Here is a 24,188-nt window from a genome sequence, read left to right as displayed (position 1 = left end):
TGTGAGAGTAGCCCCGAAGCAGTGGACACGTGCTCTCCCGGAGGAAGCTGGGGGCCTGCTGAGCTAGGTGGGAGTCTAGGGCAAGCTGCTTCCTGGGAGTGGACTAGCCTACAGCAGAGCTTCTTAGCCTGGGCTCCACAGAGTTCAGGGTGAACTTCAGAAAGTCCTTGAACTCTTTGAAAGTAATATGTTGTGTGTATACGTGAGCAGGTGGGCATTTTTCTGCGGAGAGGATTCACTGGTTTCACCAGATTTTCAGAGGGGCCCAAGACGACAGAACAGTTAGAAATCACTAGTCTAGCCCTCAAAATGTGGGAGGCATCATAGCATTCTGGGAAACATACAATGTTGCCATCAGATTGTTTGGGTGCCAGCTCTGTCATGTATTCCTTGTGATCTTGGACAAGTCACTTTACCTCTTTGTGTCTCAATGCCCTCATCTATAAAGTGGGGATAATGGCACTACAGGCACACTTTGGAGATATTGTGGGTTTGGTTCCAGATCACTGTGACCAAGCAAATATTGCAATAAAGTGAGTCACATGAATTTTTTAGTTTCCCGGTGTATATAAAGTTATGTTTACACTATACTGTAGTCTCTTAAGTGTGCAATAGCATTATGTCTAAAAAAATGTACATACCTTAATTTAAAAAGACTTTATTTCTAAAAAATGCTAACCACCATCTGAACCTCCAGCGAGTCATAATCTTTTTGCAAGAGTAACATCAAAGATCACTGATGACAGATCACAATAACAAATATAATAATGAAAAATTTGAAATATTGTGAGAATTGCCAAAATGTGACACAGAGACATGAAGTGAGCAATTTGCTCTTAGAAAAATGGCACCAATAGACTTGCTCGATGCAGGATGACCACAAGCCTTCAATTTGTGAAAAACACAGGACTTCCCTGGTGGTCCAGTGGTTAAGACGCCACGCTCCCACTGCAGGGGTCACAGGTTCGATCCCTGGTCAGGGAACTAAGATCCCGCATGCCGCATGGCCAAACAAAAACAAAAACAAAAAAAAACCCAACACAGTATCTGTGAAGTGCTGTAAAGTGAAGCACAATAAAACAAGGTCTGGTTTTCTCCGGATATATGCCCAGGAGTGGGATGCACCCCAATGTTCATTGCAGCTCTATTTACAATAGCCAGGACATGGAAGCAACCTAAGTGTCCATCGACAGAGGAATGGATAAAGAAGATGTGGTACATATGTACAGTGGAATATTACTCGGCCAATAAAAAGGAATGAAATTGGGTCATTTGTAGAGATGTGGATGGACCTAGAGAGTGTCATACAGAGTGAAGTAAGTCAGACAGAGAAAGACAAGTATCATGATATTGCTTATATGTGGAATCTTTAAAAAAAGGCTACAAATGAACCTATCTACAAAACAGAAATAGAGTCACAGATGTTGAAAACAAACTTATGGTTACCAGGTGATAAGCAGGGGGAGGGATAAATTGGGAGATTGGGATTGACATATACACACTACTATATATAAAATAGATAACTAGGGCTCCCCTGGTGGCGCACTGGTTGAGAGTCCGCCTGCCAATGTGGGGGACACGGGTTCGAGCCCTGGTCTGGGAGGATCCCACGTGCTGCGGAGCAACTGGGCCCGTGAGCCACAACTACTGAGCCTGCGCGTCTGGAGCCTGTGCTTCGCAACAACAGAGGCCGCGATAGTGAGAGGCCCACGCACCGCGATGAAGAGTGGCCCCCGCTCGCCGCAACTAGAGAAAGCCCTCGCACAGAAACGAAGACCCAACACAGCCATAAATAAATAAATTAATTAATTTTTAAAATAAAGCATGTTATTGATGGAAAATGGAGTTTTTGAAAAGTATGAAAGGTACTACAAAAGTTCATTTGGGGCTTCCCTGGTGGCGCAGTGGTTGAGAGTCTGCCTGCCAATGCAGGGGACACGGGTTCGAGCCCTGGTCTGGGAAGATCCCACATGCCGCGGAGCAAATGGGCCCGTGAACCACAACTACTGAGCCTGCGCATCTGGAGCCTGTGCTCCGCAACAACAGAGTCCGCGATAGTGAGAGGCCCGCGCACCGCGATGAAGAGTGGCCCCCGCTCGCTGCAACTAGAGAAAGCCCTCGCACAGAAACGAAGACCCAACACGCCAAAAATTAAAAAAAATAAAAATAAAAAAATAATAATAAAAGCTCACTTCATTGTGCAGTGTACTTGGTTTTTGGCACTCTAGTACCCGATGAGCCACGTGTTCTGATTTCATCATAGCAACGGTTTTTCCTTCATGGCTTCATAATTAATTTTCCTTGGAAATTTCCTACATTTTGGATTTGCCTACTAATTAGGTTTAATCCTGACTCCTGTCATTTTCATTCATCTGCTCATAGACAAGTGTTTATTTATTGTCATCTCTGAAATAGTTTTCTGATTGCTGTGTAACGTTTAATATCCACATCGTTTTATTTGCCATTAGCCAGATTGTTGCCATTTGCATAAATAACTATTGTCATAACAAAAATGAGTTAGATACTGAAATCCTTGAATTTAGTTCTTGTTTAGGAAATAGTTTAGGTAAAAAGTTTGTGAATTTAGGAACATGGTGCAATAAAATATTCCTCTCTAAATAATATAGACGTTTCCTGGTACAGACTGACTAAATCAGAAGGAGGGAGGACAGATCCACATGGTCGAGGATGAAGGAGCTTGAAATCTGAACGGTATTTGGGCCTGCCAAAATGATCCCTTCTCTGGTTTCAACTAAAACCCCAACGCCACCTGGCAATCCTATCCTATGTCCCTGGGCAGCTCCTCTTCAGGGTCCTGAAGCAGCCATCCCACCGCCATTCCACTTTCCTCCAGCCCGCAACTCCGGCCAGACCCCTTTTCAGCAGAAGGGCTTGTTTCCATTTTCGCAGAGCAAAATTCAGGCCAACAGTGTAAACTTCAGCCGCAGCCTGACTGGCCCACAGATTCAACTCAAATGCAATGGCGCCCCCTTCCTCTCTGTCTCGGGCACTGTATGTGCTTCCTGACCCCCTTCAGGACTGAAGGACTCAGTGCCTAAGCCGACAGCCCTCAGCTGTCAGGCCCCTTTGGGGATTGCCTCAGCAGAAGAGAGCTGCTTTGCCCAAGGGCGAGCCAACTTCCTAGGGCAGCCTGTATCCAATGAATGACTGGTGGGGGGTATAAAGGCCCAGCCCCTGGTCCCAACGCCTGGCCTCAGAGCTTCCAATGGGGCTGGCTGAGGCCTTCGTCGAATCTGCACTGTAGCCCAATCCTGCTTCCATTCCTTCCCTTCCGCGGGTGGTGATCCCGGGAGCATTCCCTCATAACCCTCCTGCGTGCTGATCTCCATCTCAGACTCGGCTTCTCAGCAAACCCAACCTGCAACACCCTCTTCCCTACATCCAAACCCCTCCTCCTGCCCACAGCCGGGAGCCACCTCCCCCAGGTACTCATGTCCAGTACCCTGGCTTCCCCTTGGGTCTTTTTAAATATTTATTTATTTATTTTTATTTGGCTGTGCTGGGTCTTAGTTGCGGCTCGCGGGCTCCTTAGTTGTGACATGCGAACTCTTAGTTGCGGCCTGCATGTGGGATCTAGTTCCCTGACCAGGGATCGAACCCAGGCCCCCTGCATTGGGAGCGTGGAGTCTTAACCACTGCGCCACCAGGGAAGTCCCCTCCCCTTGGGTCTTGCTCCATCACTTATGTCCTCTCTCTTTCCTGTAGCTTCAACCTCTCCCTCTCTCTCCATCTCTTCCCCTCAGCCTGGAAATTTGAACAGATACCTTCAACAAAAACTCCCTTTGACACAGAGGCCCCTTCTAGTTTTGGTGGTCTCTTGCCCTTCACAGCCTAAGCTTCTGGAACCAGCCCTCTGCTGTGTGGCTCCTCCCTCCAGCACGCTGCTGAAATGTCTCTCCTCGCGTTTCCACTCTATCTTATTTGACTTCTCTGGTGCATCTGGCTCTGATGGCCAGTCTCTCCTCCCTTCACTGCTAGGACACGAGGCTCTCTCCCATTTTCTTTCCATTTCTTAAGTGCTTGTGAGCTCCAGAGTTCTGTCCTTAGCCCTCTTCTCTTCTCATTCATCATCCCATTCCTCATCTCATTCATGACCTTGGCTTCAGCTCCCCTTACATACTGAAGACGTCCAAATTCGTATCTCCAGCCAGACCTCTGCTGCTGAGCGATAACACTTTTGTATCCAACAGGGTCTTAGACATCCCCACCTCGATGTTCCACAAGTACCTCACAGCCAGTATATCCACAGTGGCGCTTGTCTCCCTCCCCTGCCCCAGTCTGGGTCCTCCCTGTGTTCCCGAGCTCAGGGAATGGCACCTGCCCAGTGACTCAAGCCAGAAACCTGACACTTCTCTTGTCACGACCTCTCTCCCTTATCACCTACTTCCATACAACCGCTACGTTCTGTTGGTTCCGCTTATTTAAGGGCTCTCAAATCCCTCCTTTATACCCTCCCTGACAATTTCCTAGTTCAGGCTTTGGACCCATATAACCCAAACGACTGCAGCGGCCTCCTCAGCAATGTCCCTGCCTCAACAGCCTGCCCTTCCCTCTGCTGCCAGAGCAGCGTTGCTCAACGGTGACTTGGATCATGGCGCTCCCCTGTTCAGAGTGCCCCAGCGGCCCCCCATTGCCTTCAGAATGAAGTAAAAACTCCTTTCATGGGCACTTCTCTGATCTGGTTGCTGCCAGCCTGGCTTCATCACCCTCTACCCCAATCCCATCCAGCACTTTATACTCTAGAACAACTGGACTCCTTGAAGTGCTTTGAACATGCCTCATCCCCCCCCCCCATCTCAATGCCTCCTTTGTACACGTCCTTCTCTCTGGAAAGCTGCCTCATTATGCCCCAGTTACTCTTCCCTTCCCCACCCCCCATGTTTTCTTCAAGTGTCCTTGCAAACTTTCTTGACTCCCTGAGGCTGTCTTAGGCCCTCGCACCTTCCCTCCTCTTTACAGGCACGCCCTATTCAGCGCCCCTCTTTCCTTGTCTGTCTTTCTACCAGACTGAGTTCCTTGAAGTCAACAGTTCCATCCTGTAGCCCTAGTACTTGGCATGGGGCTTGGCAGTCGGCTGCCACTCGTGAAGGGCTTTGGGGATGAGTGAGTCAATGAGGCCTGAGTGTAGCAGGAGGAAGAGAGAGAAGCAGCTTGTGGGGCGACAGACGGCAGATGCCCCGGCCCCACAGATATTTGCTCTGACTAGGCACCGTGTCTTTGGTCTCTGCTCTACCCAGACTATCCCCAGATGCAATCTGCTTTGGCCCAGACGTCTGTGGGGTGGCTGTGATCTCTTCGCCTCTCTGCATCAGGAAAGGAACACAGGTAAAGCAGAGCCTGCAGAGCTCTGCCTTGGGGCCAAGGCAGGCATATAAGACCCTTGCCCACTGCTCAGTGGCCATTCCCACCTGGACCTATGGTCACTACAGGGCCACCCACCAAACCCTTTGCCGGCTGTCTTGTATGGAAAGTAGGGACAGAGAATCCTGACAAGGCTCACCACCGCTCCTGCGACAGGAGTGCTGAGATACCGGTCCTCTCAGGCTTTGGGGGAGCCGGGCCGAGTGGGACAGCTCTTCCTTTTATCCCAGCGTGCCGGACAAATGTTCTCTGTGTGCTGTGACACGAAGAAAGGTTGCTTCACATTGTTAAGTAATAGCTAATCATTCTGCTCAGGTGCCAAGAATTTCATGCGTGCCCCCCTGGGACCTTAGCATCTTAAATTTACCCATCCATTTGCCGCCAATTAAAGCTTTTTCTCAGGTTTTAAAGTATGGCGGGGGCCTTTGTTTATCCCCATTTTACAGGTGAAGAAACTGAGGCACAGCGAGCTCAAGACCTACCCGCTTCAGTACTGGCCTAGACAAATCAACCTGGTAGGGGTAGCTGGCTTCCCCCAAACAGGAAGATGTGGGAGCACAGCTTGGCTGAGGGCCAAACCCTCTAAGGCTGCCCAGCCAGCCGCGGTGCATTTGCATTCTGCCCACAAGAGGTCAGTAGGTTCCATAGAAGCAGAGGGGGTACCTGCAGGTGGCCGCGCAGCAGCAGGTGGAACCCTCCTCCCTGATAACAGCCCGGGCTGCACGGCAGCTCCCTTAAAGGAAATCCTTCTACCGCAGAACTTCCGGGATGTGCTTCCTCCCAGGACAGATCAGAGGTTGTGCCAGGCCAAGCGTGTGCCTATCCCGGGAAGGCTGTGGAAGTTCCCAGGGGCAGCCGCCTTATCTTACGGCCAATCCTCAGGATACGATGAGCCATTTGTGGTGGGTAGTGCTTGTAGTTGGGGCAGCTGTCATATGTACCCTCTGTCGGGAAGGCTGCAGTCATCTCCACAGGAATAACTGGAACCAAAAATATCACAGGGCTGTGTCTACTGAGCCAGAACCTGCCTGGGCGAGGGAGGTTGAGGGGAGACTTGAAGAACCATATATAGTATAAGCATCCCCAGGATTTAGAATCAGACAGACCTGGGTTTGAATCCTGACTCGTCCTCTTATTAATCGTGACCTTGGGTAAGTTACTTAACTTCCTTAAGCTTCAGTCTCCTAATTAGTAGCATGCTCATAATTAATAGCATGGGGAATAAAAATACCTGCTTTTCAGGGTTGTCCTGACCACGTATTCATTCATTCATTTGACAAATAGCGGAGGTCCTCTCCTAGACTTGCTACTAGGATCAGGGGATACAACGCTTAGACTGAACGCCTGGCACACTGTTAAGTGCCGAATTGATGATAACTTCTCTTTGAAGGTCAGGCCATGAATTTGGACTCAAGATAGCAGGCAGTTGGAGGCATTCTGAACAGAAGAGTAGCAGGAGAAAAACACTATTAGGGAAGGCTCCACTCATGTGCAGTGCGGGGCAGGATAGAAAAAGGGCAGCCTTATCATTTCCACAGGGTTATTATGAACATCATAAAGTACAGGCAGAGCAAGAGGCCTAGAGCTGACTCATCAGAAGTTGAGCCCAGACTGCAGTTGGGGACCAGAAGTAGCAAGGCGGGGGAGGGGCCGGGAGGAAGCCTCCTCTCGGCGCCTTGGAAACTGCCGGGCTTCGTTTTCAGATCACCTTGCCTGTCCTTGGGCAGTGGTTTCAGGGTGTGGGAAGAAGGTGTGGGCACGTCTGTGCCGCAGCGAGGACCTGAGCCAGGGCGTTTGAAGGACATGAGAACACAAGGGTATAAAAATGCCACCCTGTGGGTGAGGACCCCATTCCTCTGACTCAGACAAGGGCATCATGGGATGCAAAGACCCGAGTGTCGTCCTTGAGTCCTTCAGTAAACTGTCAGCCACGAGTTTATCCAAGCCTTTCGGAAGCTGTAGTATTTCTTTTCAGCCTCCCTCACCAACTGGGATGTTTTCGATACGCTTGCTTACTCCTAAAGAGAAATTCTTTTCTTAAAAACACACCTTTCCCGGGACTTCCTTGGTAGCGCAGTGACTAAGACTCCACGCTCCCAATGCAGGGGGCCCGGGTTGATACCTGGTCAGGGAAGTAGATCCCACATGCCGCAGCTAAGAGTTCGCATGCTGCAACTAAGACCCGGCACAACCAAATAAATTAAAAGACAAAAACCAAAAAACCCCACACCTTTCCCAAGCTTCACATGATGCCCTTCTTGTGTATCGGCATTCCCCCACCTACCCACCCACCAGATTGCAGGTGTGTGTGTCAGCCGTAGCCCCCAACACAGCAAGGCTGGAGGAAACCAAGGAGATCTTCTAGAGTAGTCCCTTTAGATAATTTCCTACATAAGCAGACTGACGATCAGAGAGGTGAAGTAACTTGTCGAAGGTCTTACAGCTACTAGGTGGTAGGTAGAACTGGAAATTTCCATAGGCTTCTAGTCGGGAGACTGGCCTGCACTTTTCTTCCCAAGCCAAATGGTTTCCCATTTGGACTGTATTTTTCTGGACTTCCCTCATTGCCTCACGTCTCCCCACCCCACCCCTCAATTTCTTTTCATGCTGTCCATTCGTCAGGTGAGCGCACCAAGCTAGCCTAGGCCAACGTGGAGAGGCAGCATCCAGGAAGTAAAGCAGGGGGGCTTCCTGTCAGGCACCAACAAGGCGTGCTGGAGCAGGAGGCTTCTCAGAGACGGCCTGCGGGGGGAGCAAGGAAGCTGTGGGGAGGGGGTTTCTAGGCCTGGGTCTCCAGTCAGGGCCCTCTCTGCATGATATCTTGAGGAAGAAGCTAAATCAAAGTTAGTTGGCATAAAAGAACCATTCATTTTTTTCAAGAAGAACTGACTGAGCACCTCCTATTACCAGGCACTCGCTAAGCACCCAGGAGGCCACTGTGAATGAGACAGGCAAAGTCCTCACTTTCATGGAGTTTAAAGCCTAAGTGATGTTTTAGAAAAGATTTTTCTTTGTTTGCATTAAAAAAAAACAAACCACATAGATGTTTTTAGTCACGTGTCTGTCCTCTACCAGGTTTTGGTCAGGGTTGGAATACCTCTTGGACCCTTGAACCTTGTGTTTCTGGTGCCAAAGAAGTTCTGAACCTTGGACCTTAACCAGTGGTGGGTTGGTAAATGTTTAACAACTGACTCTCTGGGGGGAAGTGTATATATGTATATATGTACATAAGTTAATTATAAATTTTACTGATATAAAGGATGTAGAGCACACAAATTACACATAATAAAATACACAATATAATAAGTGAATTATATTGTTGATATTCATATTAATTAATAATATTAAGTGTATTTATTAATCAGTAGCCAACTGATTCCCACAGAATGCTTTCATTGATTTTTGCCAGACTCATATCTGTAGCCAACCTGTGGTTGCTTGCATCTGATGAACAAATGTAGTTTTGACGTGAATGTTGGTTGATATTTTCACTTACGTGTGAAAGAACAAAGACATGTCAGAACCTCATTAATCTGTCAATAATGTGAGTGACTTCTTTGTAGGTAGGACAATGGTTTTCAAACACTTGAAGATTATTTCCTCATTTTTTGGTATTATTCACAATGTAACAGTTACAGACATGGCTCACAGTTGAGCTTAATCTACATTATTAATGTTTTTTCCCCTCACTTTCTTAGGTTTAGATAATCAGCAGAACAATAACTCAAACCCTGGTTCATAGCATTTACTGATTTCTGAGTTGTAAATACTCCCACCCCACCTGATTTCAAGCTGCCAACTTCACTGTGATGTTGGGAAGAAGTGCAGTTGCACTTTGTTATACAGGATTTCAACCACACAGATATGATAGAAAATAAATAACCTCAAGGGCACAGATAAAGTAACATATAGTAAAATGAATAGGAAGTGATGAGTTTGAAGGTATTTGTTACCTTAGTTTTTGATAGAATTTATTTCACTGTAAGTATATATGTTTCTACACAATAGCTGTGCTTAACAAGCAGCCCGCATTTCTGAAAATGTAGCATTTGGCTCTCATGGGTCAGAAGGCGGTGGCTCCAGCACCCCCTGGGCCTGACTATGCTGCCAGGTCCTGAATGACCCTCATCCCTACTCCCACTCCCCTCTGCCATTAATTCAGGCCCCCCAGCTGCCACCTTGAACGAGGGCCCTGGGGACAGACTGACAACAGTGGCTTTTCCATGAATGGGTGGCCTCTTTCTGCCTGAAAAAAAGCAGGGGTGGAAGAGAGCCAGGGACACTTGCCATGAGTCTGGAAGGCACATCTGGCAAGCACTCAACACTAAGGGGAAGAGGAAGGATGCAGGAATGAGGGCCGGGGAGCTGTGGCCCAGTCTCTTGTCCACTTGGCCCTGCTCCTGGCCGGGCTGTAGTTTACTGTTTTGTTTTTTTTTAATAATTTTTAAAAATTTATTTATTTATTTATTTTTGGCTGCGTTGGATCTTTCTTGCTGTGCGCCAGCTTTCTCTAGTTGTGGCGAGCGGGGGCTACTCTTCATTGCGGTGTGCGGGCTTCTCATTGTGGTGGCTTCTCTTTGTTGCGGAGCTCTAGGCGTGCGGGCTTCAGTGGTTGTGGCATGTGGGCTCAGTAGTTGTGGCTCGTGGGCTCAGTAGTTGTGGTGCACGGGCTTAGTTGCTCCGCAGTATGTGGGATCCTCCCGGACCAGGGATCGAACCCGTGTCCCCTGCATTGGCAGGTGGATTCTTAACCACTGCACCACCAGGGAAGTCCCGTAACTTACTGTTGAAGGCTTTCCAGAAAGGCTCGTGACACTGGAGACTGTAGGCTGGGGAGGGGGGCCGAACCCTTCTCTCCTGCCTCTAGGATGTCAGCCAGAGTCCTGGAAGCGACTCCTGAGGGTGGCCCGGGGTTTGCCCTTGGGGTCTACATTTGAGGCCCTGTTTTCTTTTCAGCAGAAGGAGAGGGTGGCAGGGGGACTTTGGGTGTGGGGTTGGGCCTCTTGCTGGCTGGCTCAGTCTGCTTTGGAACATGACCCTTTCTGGTGGAAAGCCCGCCCAGCATTCTGGGCCATCCTCTGTGTGCAGGCCACGAATGAACCCTGTCTGCTTCCGGGCCGCAGGCACTTGTCTCCACTCCCCAGGTCACCCTGGGCAACTTAGCAGGCACAACTGCAACCAGTTGGTGCCGTGCTGGGATATTCTGCTCTGATGTCATTGCATGAATGACTGTTCTGTGTTTGCACCTAGGCTGGTGGCTCTCCAAGGGCACAGTCCCCAGCCCCACTCCACCCAGCACTCAGTACAAAGACCAGCCCTCAGTGACTGAATGAATCAGTGAGTACAAGCCTGGCTGCCATTCAAGATTTCTTCGTGGTGAAACAAGCTCAGTGTGGACTCCTGTGTGGGAGCGCTCAGCTTGTCATCTTCTCCCAAGAATGTCCTTTATTATTCCTAACACTTGGAGGGAGGGGAAACTCCCCAATCCCCACCCCCAGGCACACACAGGTTTCTACTAGCTAGATGTTCTATAACCAGGAAGTTCAGACACCAATTGTTTCTCTTCCAACCTAGGAGAAAAGTCACCTCTGCCACCTTCCTCCCCCTCCCCCCCCCCGTCTCCCCCCCTCCCCCCTCCCCCCACTGCTCCACCCCGTGCCTACCTAGGCCTGCGGAAGTGATGACTGGGAGTGATTTGCTCTTGGCCTCAGCCTGAGAATATCCTGTGTAGCTGAGAGTGTGGTGCTGCCCTCCCTGTAGTACACAGGATGGGAACGGACCAGGGTGAGGATGCAGACACGAAGAGCTCAATAGGCTCTGAAAGGGGAAGGATCAGACAGATTTACAAGTGTTCCTTCCCTGCCAAGCACCCAACACCCACCCCAGCATTCCGACACATCCTCCAGCCCATGCCTTCTGACAACACCATTCACAGAAGTTGAGGGGAGGCCTGCTGTGTAGCCTGCAGAGAGGCATGACTCTGGAGTTTCAGGACTCAAATGTCTCCGGGCCACTATTACTGTTGTCCTTATGATTACGCACAATGACTATTAAGGAGGCATTGTAAAACCACCGTGCAGGCAGCAAAGGAAACCATAAACAAGACTAAAAGACAACCCACAGAATGGGAGAAAATATTTGCAAATGAAGCAACTGACAAAGGATTAACCTGCAAAATTTACATGCAGCTCATGCAGCTCAATATCAAAAAAACAAACAACCCAATCCAAAAATGGGCATAAGACCTAAACAGACATTTCTCCAAAGAAGATATACAGATTGCCAACAAACACATGAAAGAATGTTCAACATCACTAATCATTAGCGAAATGCAAATCAAAACCACAATGAGGTATCACCTCACACCAGTCAGAATGGCCATCATCAAAAAATCTATAAACAGGGCTTCCCTGGTGGCGCAGTGGTTGAGAATCTGCCTGCCAATGCAGGGCACACGGGTTCGAGCCCTGGTCTGGGAAGATCCCACATGCCACGGAGCGACTGGGCCCATGAGCCACAATTACTGAGCCTGCGCGACTGGAGCTTGTGCTCCGCAACGGGAGAGGCCGCGACAGTGAGAGGCCCGCGCACCGCGATGAAGAGTGGCCCCTGCTTGCCGCAACTGGAGAAAGCCCTCGCACAGAAACGAAGACCCAACACAGCCATAAATAAATAAATTAATTAATAAAAAAAAAGAGTAAAGAATACTGAATTTATAAAAAAAAAAAAAGAAGTAAAAAAAAAAATCTATAAACAATAAATCCTGGAGAGGGTGTGGAGAAAAGGGAACACTCTTGCACTGTTGGTGGGAATGTAAATTGATACAGCCACTATGGAGAACAGTATGGAGGTTCCTTAAAAAACTAAAAATAGAACTACCATATGACCCAGCAATCCCACTACTGGGCATATATCCTGAGAAAACCTTAATTCAAAAAGAGTCATGTACCAAAATGTTCATTGCAGCTCTATTTACAAAAGCCAGGACATGGAAGCAACCTACGTGTCCAGCGACAGATGAATGGATAAAGAAGATGTGGCACGTATATACAGTGAAATGTTACGCAGCCATAAAAAGAAACAAAATTGAGTTATCTGTAGTGAGTTGGATGGACCTAGAGTCTGTCATACAGAGTGAAGTAGGTGAGAAAGACAAAAACAAGTACCGTATGCTGACACATATATATGGAATCTAAAAAAAAAAATGGTTCTGAAGAACCTAGGGGCAGGACAGGAATAAAGACGCAGACGTAGAGAATGGACTTGAGGACACGGGGAGGGGGAAGGGTAAGCTGGGACGAAGTGAGAGAGTGGCATGGACATGTATACACTATGGAATGTGAAATCGATAGCTAGTGGGAAGCAGCCACATAGCACAGGGAGATCAGCTCGGTGCTTTGTGACCAACTAGAGGGGTGGGATAGGGAGGGTGGGAGGGAGACGCAAGAGGGAGGAGATATGGGGATATATGTATATGTACAGCTGATTCACTTTGTTATAAAGCAGAAACTAACACACCATTGTAAAGCAATTATACTCCAAAAAAGATGTTAAAAAAAAAACAACAGGGCTTCCCTGGTGGCGCAGTGGTTGAGAGTCTGCCTGCTAATGCAGGGGACACGGGTTCAAGCCCTGGTCTGGGAAGATCCCATATGCCAAGGAGCGGCTGGGCCCGTGAGCCACAACTGCTGAGCCTGCGCATCTGGGGCTTGTGCTCCGCAACAAGAGAGGCCGCGATGGTGAGAGGCCCGCGCACCGCGATGAAGAGTGGCCCCCACTTGCCGCAACTGGAGAGAGCCCTTGCACAGAAACGAAGACCCAACACAGCCAAAAATAAATAAATAAATAAATAATAAAAATAAAGGAATTCCTTTAAAAAAAAAAAAAAAAACACAAAAACCGTGCAGGGACTCTCCGTTCCTTCTTCTGTCAGCTTGCGCTGGGCTGAATGACCTTGGGAGTATACCAGGTTGGAAGTTCTGGAGTGTGTGTGTGTGTGTGTGTGTGTGTGTGTGTGTGTGTGTTAAAATATTAAAACTTTCTGTTTCCGGGTCAGAGTTTGCTCCTTTGCTCCAGACCATACACTGTCCCCTCAATCCAAATGGCTCTTGGCCAGCCCCACTTGGCTGACACACAGGCAACTCAAATTTGATAGCCACAGGGACTTCCCTGCTGGCACAGTGGTTGAGAATCTGCCTGCCAATGCAGGGGACATGGGTTTGAGCCCAGGTCCGGGAAGATCCCACATGCCTCAGAGCAACTAAGCCCGTGCGCCACAACTACTGAGCCTGCATGCCTAGAGCCCGTGCTCTGCAACAAGAGAAGCCACCGCAATGAGAAGCCCGTGCACCGCAACGAAGACACGACGCAGCCAAAAATAAATAAATAAATAAATAAATTTATTTAAAAACCCAATTTGATAGCCTCAACTACACTATCATCCTTTCCTTCCCCCTCACGCCCATAGCCTGTCCTGTCCGATAATCCCTTTCTGAATAAATGGCACCACCACTCACCTACGTGGCCAAGCAGGAAACCGGGGCACTCCCTCATCCCACATCTCCATAGGTCCGGGCACCAAGTCAGGCCTGTTCCATCCTGCACATTTTCGCTTCAATAACCTAGCCCTGCACACCCTGGCAAGACTTGAGGTCAGGCCACCGTCTTCTAGACGTGCAGCCACAGCTTCTTGATGTGCTTTCCTGCCTCCGGGTCCCCCATCATCTCTACCCCACCCCCCTGCATTCTCCAGCCCGTCTATAAACCAGTCCTGAATGATCTGCCCAAGGCAGCAGGAAGAAGGCCCGGCCTGACCAAACAGGTCTTTCTCTCCAAGTCTCAGGGGCCTGAAGTTCTGGTCAATTCTGGGGACATACGCTGGCTTAACAGCTAGCTCACTGTTGAACACAGCCCAGCTTATCTGATTTATCCTACTGACGTCGGATTTTCCCGGACAGAAAGGAAGGAACATGAAGTGAAAAGGAAGTTTTGACACCGATGAGAAAGTCGGGGGCAGGCCCAGGGCAGGATAATGTGCATGTCCACAGGGCCAGAGGGGATTCCTGGGATTTGGGGAAGTGGCTTCCAGAGAAGGAGTGGCCTCAGTCCTGCAGGGACTGCCCAGAAGGAAGACTGCCCTGAGGAAGGGCCCGCCCTGGGGACAGAGAGGTCTCAGGCGACCAGCTCCCGTGGTGACTGGGTCTCTCTGGGGTGGGACCAATGAAGATCTCCCAGAACATGGTCTGGGGTCTTCCTTCCAGAAGGGAGGGAGAAGCCAGGGAGAGGAAATCGGGGGTGAGGCTGGAGAAGCAGCTCCCATTCTCCCCACTGAGACCTCAGACGTGAGGAGGCGACAGCCCACGTTTCTGCTCTGGGTGGGCAGGGCCTGATTATCAGAGTCTGAAGGAGGCTTTTCACCTTGCGTTCATGGTGATTCTCTACAAAACACAAGCCTCTCTTCCCAACCCCCATCCTCTAGGCCAGCTGCAGAGACGGCCCCCAAAAGCGCCAGCCCTGCCAGCCCCCCATAGTCTTGCAAGGCCAGGTTGAAGCCCAGGCCCTCTCGTGGCTGCCCTGACAAATCCAGGACACCACCCTGCCAGCCCTCCAGCAAGGTGACACCACCGGACTTCTTGGGAAGGGACCACCGTGCTCATCTTTGTACCTCTAGGGTGAAGTGTCCTCCAAACGTAACAGACACTCAGAAAATTAGCCCTATGCCCCCCTCTGCTCAGCCTGCAACGTGCTGTCTTTCCTCTCCATCCTTGTACATCCTCCGAGGCCAAGCCCTTTCCCTGCACTCAGTTGAGAGTACGCCTTTACCGTCCCTCCCAGACCTGTTAGTTATACACTGTATGTGACAGCTGTTCCAAATCTGTAAACTACCAAAAGCTACAAATAAGAAAACCAAACATGAATCAACACTGTGGTGCAAGGTCTTTTTAAAAAATTTATCTGTTGTGTGTATCTCATTGTCCTCAGGATAAAGTCCAGATTCCAACTGTGATATTCAAGTCTCTTCAATATTTGGCTGCTGCCACATGGGGAGATGTTGGTCAAAGGGTACAAACCTCCAGGTATAAGATGAGTCAGTTCTGGGGATCTAATTACTGCATGGTGACTATGGCTAATAACAGTGTATTATATACTTGAAAATTGCTAAGAGAGTAGATCTTTTTAAAAAAAATTATTTATTTATTTTTGGCTGCATTGTGTCTTCATTGTGGTGGCTTCTTTTGTTGAGGAGCACGGGCTCTAGGCGTGCGGGCTTAGTAGCTGTGGCTCGCGGGCTCTAGAGCACAGGCTCAGTAATTGTGGCGCATGGGCTTAGCTGCTCCCGCAGCATGTGGGATCTTCCCGGACCAGGGCTCGAACCTGTGTCCCCTGCATTGGCAGGCGGATTCTTAACCACTGAGCCACCAGGGAAGCCCCCTTGCTAACACTTTTAACAGAATGAATGCTCCTCATGTTGTTTGCCTGCTGTTTCCTCACGATTCGACTGGGGATATGCATCTCTGCTGGCACGCGGCTGCATAGCTAATATGGTGTCTAATCTGGAGGCACTCAGTGGACGTCTGTCTCTCATTGGTGATGTTAATTTTGATCACCAGTTCAAGGTGGTGCCCGATTTCTCTGTAGCTACTTTTAAATGTCTCCCTTGCACATAATAAACAGTCTGTGGGGAGATACTTTAAGACCACGCAAATATCCTGCTTCTCATTAAAATCTCCACGAAATTTAGCATCCATGGATGATTTTTGTCCGTTCTAATCTTTACATTGACGATAGCCATAAAATGACGAGTTTCCAACTCCCACTCTCCCTCCATCCACACTTACCAGGGTCAACTGTATATATAAAATGTGTGTGTGGAGAGAGAGAGAACCCAAATGAAAAGGAACAGGATAAAATTTTAATTGTAAAATTTACCACTCTAGCCATTTTGTGCCACTTTCGGTTCGTCACACCTGTTAAGCACTCCTGGCTAATTCCTATTCATCCTTCAGCCTGGGCTGCCGCAAATGGCGGTACACAACTCCAGGGGGCGCCATTTACATCGTAGCCATGCCAAGTGGCAGCCGTGGGTCTTGGTTTATCGGAACTGCCTGTCTGGAAGCTTTCCCAGATTCCCCAAGTGTCGGTTCGGCATTCCTGCTCTTTGCTTCCACAACTCTGTCTGCTGACCCCATCGGCATCCTTGTTACATTATATCATCATTGTCTTCTTACTTCTCTGCCTCCATCATGGAGATATAAGCTCCTCAAGGGTAGGGCTTTCTCCCTCTTCTTCTCTGCTGTGCCCCGCCCAGCATATGTATTCAGCAAATGTCAAATCAGTTAAAGAGGTGGGTCTCATATTTCAGCTTGTTACCTATATGGCTGGCTTCTCCAGTAGAGGACAAAGTCTTTAAGGGCAAGGACCTCACTTAATTCGTCTCTGTATCCTCTTCCCCTCCCCTCAGTACTTGGCACAGGGCCTTGTTCATAACAGGCACTTGAACCTTTGCTGAATGAGTCCATACGTGTATACTGGTCATTAAGGAAATGCTTTTGCTCTCTTTCCACAGAACTGTACTAAGCTCTGTGGGCAACACCTGTGCGCCAAGTGGCGTGCCCTTTGAACCCTGCTGTTCTGGCACAGCTGGGCCCAGCCCTGCCTGATCACAAGGCACAGGACACGCAGGGGTACGTGGTCAGGGTCATCAGGGTTCCCGTCACTGAGTGCGTCTCTGAGAGTGACCAAGGGCTGTCCAGGACCCATCCTGAGGCCTGAAGCCTTCCCACATGACAGTCCCTGGCTCCTCCCATGGAACCTTCCCAGGAGCTCCTGGCCGAACTATACACACTCGGTGAGCTGACTTTGGATGTCTTTCTGGTGCTAGGTCATTTGGAAGGCACGCCGCTCTGTGTCGGGCTGATGCAGAAGCGGGAGAGACCTGGCGAGAAGGCCTAGGAGGAGCTGGGCTGACCACCCCGCCCTTTGAAGAGCATGGGGCACCCCTGTTGTCTGGAGCATAGCCTACCAATCCGGTAGAATGACCTCTGATGACCGCCAAGATCTGGACCTGGATTCCAGGCTGTCTTCTTGCTCTGCAGCCGCTCAGGGCCGAGGCCCATTGCCATAACAGCATACACATCTTTGGGGAGGCTGAGCGCTGCACCCAGCTCGGCAGCCAGAGCAACTCTTCCCAGAAGGCACTGGCTGGGGAAGCTCTCGACAGGGCTCTGATCACCCTCTAGAGGCAGAGAGGGGCCCCAGAGCAGCCCCAGGCAAAAGTCAGCAAAATGACACAACCCTGCCTTTATACTGAACTTTTATCCTTCATACGGGCTGTTGTTTCGGTTTTCCTCTCTAAGATAGCAGTTAGCTTTTTCCCAATAGGAAAATAAAAATGCACCAAGGGGCCCCAGGTCAGTAAGTGAAACCCTTGAAACTTACAGCTAGGGAATGGCTAAATTCAGGAAAATAGATCTAACACAGGAACCACTAACGTTAAAAGTTTTATTTTTATTTCAAAAGCACTTAGGGCTTCCCTGGTGGCGCAGTGGTTGAGAATCTGCCTGCCAATGCAGGCGACACGGGTTCGAGCCCTGGTCTGGGAAGATCCCACATGCCGCGGAGCAACTAGGCCCGTGAGCCACAACTGCTGAGCCTGCGCGTCTGGAGCCTGTGCTCCGCAACAAGAGAGGCCGCGATAATGAGAGGCCCGCGCACCTCGATGAAGAGTGGCCCCCACTTGCCGCAACTAGAGAAAGCCCTCGCACAGAAACGGAGACCCAACACAGCCATAAATTAATAAATAAATAAAATTTAAAAAAAAAAGCACTTATGTAGCATTTACCATATGCCAGGGACGGTTTTAAATGCTTTACAATCGAACACATTAAATTCTCAAAACAATCTTTTAAAGTAGGTACAGGTGTCATCCCCATTTTACAGTTGAAGAAAACGGAGGCACAAAGAGGTTAAATAACTTGCCTAAGGTCACACAGCTGCTAAGTGGCAGACTCAGGACTCCAGCCCAGGTAGTGTGACCCCAGACTCTGTTCTCTTTACTCTTCTGCCCTGCTGCCTCCCTGGGTTTGCAAACATTGTGGGAACAGAGCAGGACAAGGAGTGGCCCTTCTCCTCCCCACTTTCCTTTCTTCCTTAGGTGCTTTCATACAGATCAAGTAGACTCCAACCTGTCCCCTAGTCACATGAGGAGGAGAGAGAGTGAGAGAGCAAGAGAGAGGGAGGGTGAGAGAGACAGAACGCGAATGAGGGCACTGTCTGAATGCTTGGATGCTTCTGGAAAAGCCAGCTCTGGCAGGGGCTGAGGCATACCGCAGTGGTTCAGAAACTCCTGCATTTTATTTCCTGAGCCAAAATTCCGAGCTGAATGAGACTCCCCAAAGATGAGCATGGCATCCAAATCTCTTTAACCCTAGCCTCAGGCAACCACTACCACCAAAGAGCAGCCAGAGCTCAGCTTTGGCTTGACACCAAAGAGAGCAGGGAAGAAAATGAGTGCACCAGGATGGTGTTTCCGAGCTCTAAAGTGAAAGATAATGAGTCGTTTATAGTAAGCAGGGCCCCAGTGGCCTCTTTGTAAATCTCAGTCCTGAGAAAGTACAGCCAGAGGCGCGAGCCCAAACAGGTAACTTGCTGATACGCCCGTGGGGACATCAACCAGACAGTATGGACAGGGCTGGGATGAGGGCAACAAACTTTGGAGCAAACAAACATGCAACCAACATACTTTTTTGGAAGGCCTATGTGTTTGGCCCTCTGCTGGGCACCGGGAATACAAACGTGAGTAAGAATGCTACTGTTTGTGGGGCTTCTCTGGTGGCGAAGTGGTTAAGAATCTGCCTGCCAACGCAGGGGACACAGGTTCGAGCCCTGGTCTGGGAAGATCCCACATGTCACGGAGCAACTAAGTCCGTGCGCCACAACTACTGAGCCTGCGCTCTAGAGCCCGTGTGCCACAACTACTGAGCCCGTGAGCCACAACTACTGAAGCCCACGTGCCTAGAGCCCATGCACCACAACAAGAGAAGCCACTGCAATGAGAAGCCTGCGCACCGCAAGGAAGAGTAGCCCCTGCTCGCTGCAACTAGAGAAAGCCCGCGCGCAGCAACGAAGACCCAACGCAGCCAAAAATAAATAAATTAAAAAAAAAAAAGAATGCTACCGTTTGTGCTGACATATGTATGCTTGCATCTTCATAGAGATCTCTGGAGGGGACCGGCGGAACGCGAGAACAGAGATTACATTACCTGGGGGTGGTTAGGGAACGGTGGTGGGAGGGCGACCACGTTGCCACTGCAAACCCTTTATGCCTTGTGAGTTTGGTATCAGAGACACATGTTACCTGTATATTACCTCTGCAAAAAATAAATGACGTAAGAGGGAGAGACAAACGTGAAGACATGTAAATGGGGAAATAAAGGGCTCACAAAGGCGTGTTCAAAGAGCTTTGGGTTGTGGGCAATGGAAGAACCAGGACATAAAGACTGAACTTACCAATTTGTCTTCCTGGCTTGGGACACAGGCCAGGCTTTAGCCGTGATAGTTATTTCCAAGAGGTCTTTTTACCATGTCCTATCTAGGAAAAAAACCTGTATGTTTTCTAGTCTTTTTTTCCAAACATGTCCCATGAGGAAACTGCTAACATGACAAGAGTTCAGAGGCAGGTGAGGCCCGCACAAGGCAGAAGGGATTTGGCCTCCTTCCACACGCTTTGGCCTCCTCCCCTCTTCACAGACAAAGGTGACTGCGAGGATAACAGCCATTCACCTGGCAAACACGCACCCGTCCCCAGCTGGGCCCGCCCCGGGCACAGAGAAGTGCTTCCCAACAGGCTCGGGGTCCAGCTGGTCGACGGCCAGCACCACCTGCTCACCCCGGCCTCAGTCGGCTGAGGAACTGGCACAGGTCTGAGAACAAGGGTCGAGAAAGCAGGTTCTGGTGGTTTTCAGGATAACGAGTGGACACAGTCAGTTTTCTAGTGTGGAGTGTTTTTTCTGGATTGTATGCTGACAGTCTTTAATCCTGGTCTGACTTTCCCTCACATGTCCGTCCCCCGGGATACCTGCCGGCTTCCTTTCTCCAAAGCCCAACGGGTCTGCTGGGAGAATAATAATAATGTGAGGATCATTATGACCACCACCCTTACGGAATGCTTCTGTGGGCCAGGCTGGGGCTAAGTGCTTTACATGCATTGTATTTCACGCAGTCTTCACAAACACCCAGGGAGGAAGGGACTCTGGCTCTCTTCGTTTTACAGATGAAGAAACTCAGCTTCAGAGAGACAAACAGCTAGTAAGTGGTGGTGACCAGACAGTGTGGTTATGAACCTGTAACCGCTGTGCTATTAAGGCTTTTATGCACTCTGAGGTACTGCCTCTCATAAAGTTCATTTTATTTTTTATTTTATTTATTTATTTTTGGCTGCGTTGGGTCTTAGTTGCTGTGCGCGGGCTTTCTCTAGTTGCGGCGAGCGGGGTCTACTCTTCGTTGCGGTGCGCGGGCTTCTCATTGCGGTGGCTTCTCTTATTGCGGCGCGCGGGCTCTAGGTATGCAGGCTTCAGTAGTTGTGGCACGTGGGCTCAGTAGTTGTGGCTCGCGGGCTCTAGAGAGCAGTCTCAGTAGTTGTGGTGCACGGGCTTATTTGCTCCGCGGCATGTGGGGTCTTCCCGGACCAGGGCTCGAACCCCTGTCCCCTGCATTGGCAGGCGGATTCTTAACCACTGCGCCACCAGGGAAGTCCAAAGTTCATTTTAATATTAGCCTAATCCAACCCTATTTAGGAAGGGAAATGTGCTGCCAAAAAATCACTTATGATACCCTAAAGCTAAATATAAAAGGTTTTTCTATTGTCTCTTGTTCGGGGCTATTTAGGCCAAGGCTTCCCTCCAAGGGCCTAGGTAACCAAGGGTTATATGGGTGCATACCATTTGCACAGACAGGAAATGAGCCCAGCTCAGCTGGCCCTGAGTCAAGGCCTGAGAAAGATCTGCTTATAAAATCAGCATGGAAATGAAAGCCTTAGACCAGGCCCTGGGGTTAAAAAATGCCAAAAACCTCCTGCCAGTTTACCACCCCTGGGGTGGGAGTGGGGAAGGTACCACCTGGGATGAGCATTTTGCAGCTGATAGCTGAGGGCTTTGTGGGTAGAAGCTGACTTCTAGGTCCCATTGGGTCATCACCTTGGAATTGTAGATACGTGTTTAGGGTCCAGAGCAAAGAAACTTTCTGACTCCCTTATTCCATACTCTCGGTTTAGTCCCACCGGGGCTGCCCCTGCAGGGAGAGAGCCCTGGGGCCCTTCTCTTCCTTAGCTTGCTGTCAGTTGTTAATTTTGTGTCAACTAGGCTAAGGGATGCCCATTGTTTCTGGGTGTGTCTGTCAGGGTGTCTCCGGAAGAGATCAGCATTTGACTCGGTTGTAGAAGTAAAGACGGTCACCCTCCCCGATGTAGGCGGGCATTATCCAGTCTGTTGAGGGCTCCCCACCCCAAAAGAACAAAAAGGCAGAAAAAAGTCAAATCTGCTCTTTTTGCTTCATCCATCTTCTACTTCCCTCAGACATTGCTGCTCCTGGTTCTTGGGCTTTTAGACTTGGACCTGGACTTATGCCATAGGCCACCTGGCTCCCAGGCCTTCAGACTCCAACTGAGTTACACCACCAGCTTGCAGATGGCAGGTCTTGGGACTTCTTGGCCTCCATAATCACATGAGCCAATGCCTATTTTATGTATACATTCTGTTTCTCTGGAGAACCCTGACTAATACACTTGCTCTCATGGATTTGCTTTCCTCTTCTAACATGCTGAGGCTGGAGACCAAGAGGACTTCTCTAGCAATAATCACTGGAGACACTCCCTCATATCACTTCCCTGGCTTCTTCATGCTGAGGTGAGGACTCAGCTGCCTCCCATGCCTGGCCCGCAGGTCCTGCTGCACCGGCCCCATCGCAGCAGCCTCCGTCCTTGCCAATGCAGACCCGGCGAGCCAGCCGCGTGAAGTCACCCGCCAACTCTGAAGACATCGGCTCTTTCCTTCTGCCTGGAATGCCCTCCCCACTCTGCTCTCACAACTCCTGCCTCTTTACCTTCAACAACTCAGGGTAAAACCCACCTCCTACGCACCTGCCATTGTGTCTTCCAAGTTTTTTCTATATTCAATATGTAGCACGTTGCTTTATTGTTACTATTAACAATAACGAGGACTCCAGCTACCGTTCATTGAGTGCTGTTTGTTAGGCTCTCTCTCATTTACACATTATCTCACTGAAACGCCACAACTGCTCTGTGACACCTCACAGAGAGTGCTGTTATTACTCTCCCCATTTTCCAGATGCGGAAACTGAGGCTCAGGGAGGTTAAGTGGCTTGCCCTAGGACATAGAGCTAAGAAGTGGTAGAGCTGGGATCTGAACCTAGGCCTCTCTGATCCCAGAGTCATTCTCTGAACTAATGTGGATTCAGTTCGTTAAAGGAGTCCAGAAAGCACTTGGATCCTCACTCTTTGCAGTGAAACCCACTTGGGAGGTCTCTGCATCTTTCTGACCTCATACCTGTCTCCCCTTTTATTTATTATTATTATTATTATTTATTTATTTACTTACTTACTTTTATTTATTTTTGGCTGCGTTGGGTTTTCGTTGCTGTGCGCGGGCTTTCTCTAGTTGCGGAGAGCAGGGGCTGCTCTTTGTTGGATGCGCGGGCTTCTCATTGCGGTGGCTTCTCTTGTTGCGGAGCATGGGCTCTAGGCACACAGGCTTCAGTAGTTGTGGCACGAGGGCTCAGTAGTTGCGGCTCGCGTGCTGTAGAGCGCAGGCTCAGTAGTTGTGGCGCATGGGCTTAGTTGCTCCGCGGCATGTGGGATCTTCCTGCACCAGGGCTCGAACCCGTGTCCCCTGTATTGGCAGGCGGATTCTTAACCACTGCGCCACCAGGGAAGTCCCTGTTTCCCCTTTTAGTTTGCAGCCATTTCCAGGCAGTCTCCTTTCAAAAATAACAAGTCCCCTTGCTTCTCCTCTTCCCATCATCCCTTTCTTTCCATTTCCACTGCCACCGCCCTAGCCTGTCCTAATCCTCTCCCAGTTACAGCAGCCTCGCACCTGCACCTCCTCCCCTCCTGCCCTGCAGCCCACACCTCACCCCACTTTGCATATGAGGTTCCCGCCGCCTACAGGGAAAAAGTTCAAAGTCCCCAAACTTCCTCTCAGCCAAAAATACTGACTGATGGACTACTGTATACAAAGCACTCCTCCGAAATCTGCTCCAGCCTCAGGGCTATGATCACAATGGCTACCAAGTGTCCCTGTGGGTTGCCGCGGGTACTTTACACACTCTCTGTCATTGAATCTTCAGGACAGTCCTGCGAGGTGAGTATTATCATCAGAAGGGAAGATGAGTCTCAGGGATGTTAGACAACTCTGTGTCCCTCTAGTCTCCGTTTGTCTCTTGTCCTGACTCGTGATTCATGGGAAGCTTTGGTCTCAACTTGGCCAAATTAATTCATCTCCCTCCCTCCCTTTCTCTCCTCCCTCCCTCCCCCCTTCCTTCCTTCCTTCCCTCCACAAATACTTATTGAGAGCCTACTACATGCCAAGGACTGTGGATACGATAGCAAAAAACTACCCGCTGGCACTTGCAGTTTCCAACCATTCATTCCTTCCTGCCTCGCACCTTTACTCAGGCCATTCCTCTGTCTAGATGGTCTTCCCTGTGTTTCTTTACCAAAATCCAATCCAATCCTCAAGGCTGATCTCGAGACTTGTGCCCGTGGTGGAGCCTCCCCTGACCATCTACCCACA

At 49.6% G+C, this 24,188-nt stretch overlaps 1 protein-coding gene and 1 long non-coding RNA gene across 7 annotated transcripts in view; one reads left to right on the top strand and one right to left on the bottom strand.

The window, feature by feature from the left end:
- The window catches only part of LOC309652119, a 424,346-nt gene that overhangs the window by 239,433 nt on the left and 160,725 nt on the right, over nt 1–24,188 (bottom strand). The gene's annotated exons all lie outside the window — the stretch shown is intronic.
- Nucleotides 1–24,188, top strand: part of STEEP1 (STING1 ER exit protein 1) — a 90,151-nt gene that overhangs the window by 54,917 nt on the left and 11,046 nt on the right. For 5 of the 6 annotated variants that reach the window (XR_014258558.1, XR_014258559.1, XR_014258560.1 and 2 more), the window contains one exon: nt 17,264–18,189. The exons of the other annotated variant lie outside the window; for it this stretch is intronic. The gene's annotated coding sequence lies outside the window, so the exon portion shown is untranslated. Of the gene's footprint in view, nt 1–17,263; nt 18,190–24,188 lie in introns of those variants that run through there. 6 annotated transcript variants of the gene reach the window in all.

Source organism: Balaenoptera physalus, assembly GCF_965194825.1.
Source record: "Balaenoptera physalus genome assembly, chromosome: X".
Lineage (NCBI taxonomy): Eukaryota > Metazoa > Chordata > Mammalia > Artiodactyla > Balaenopteridae > Balaenoptera > Balaenoptera physalus.
This window is presented reverse-complemented; position numbering and strand designations above follow the sequence as displayed.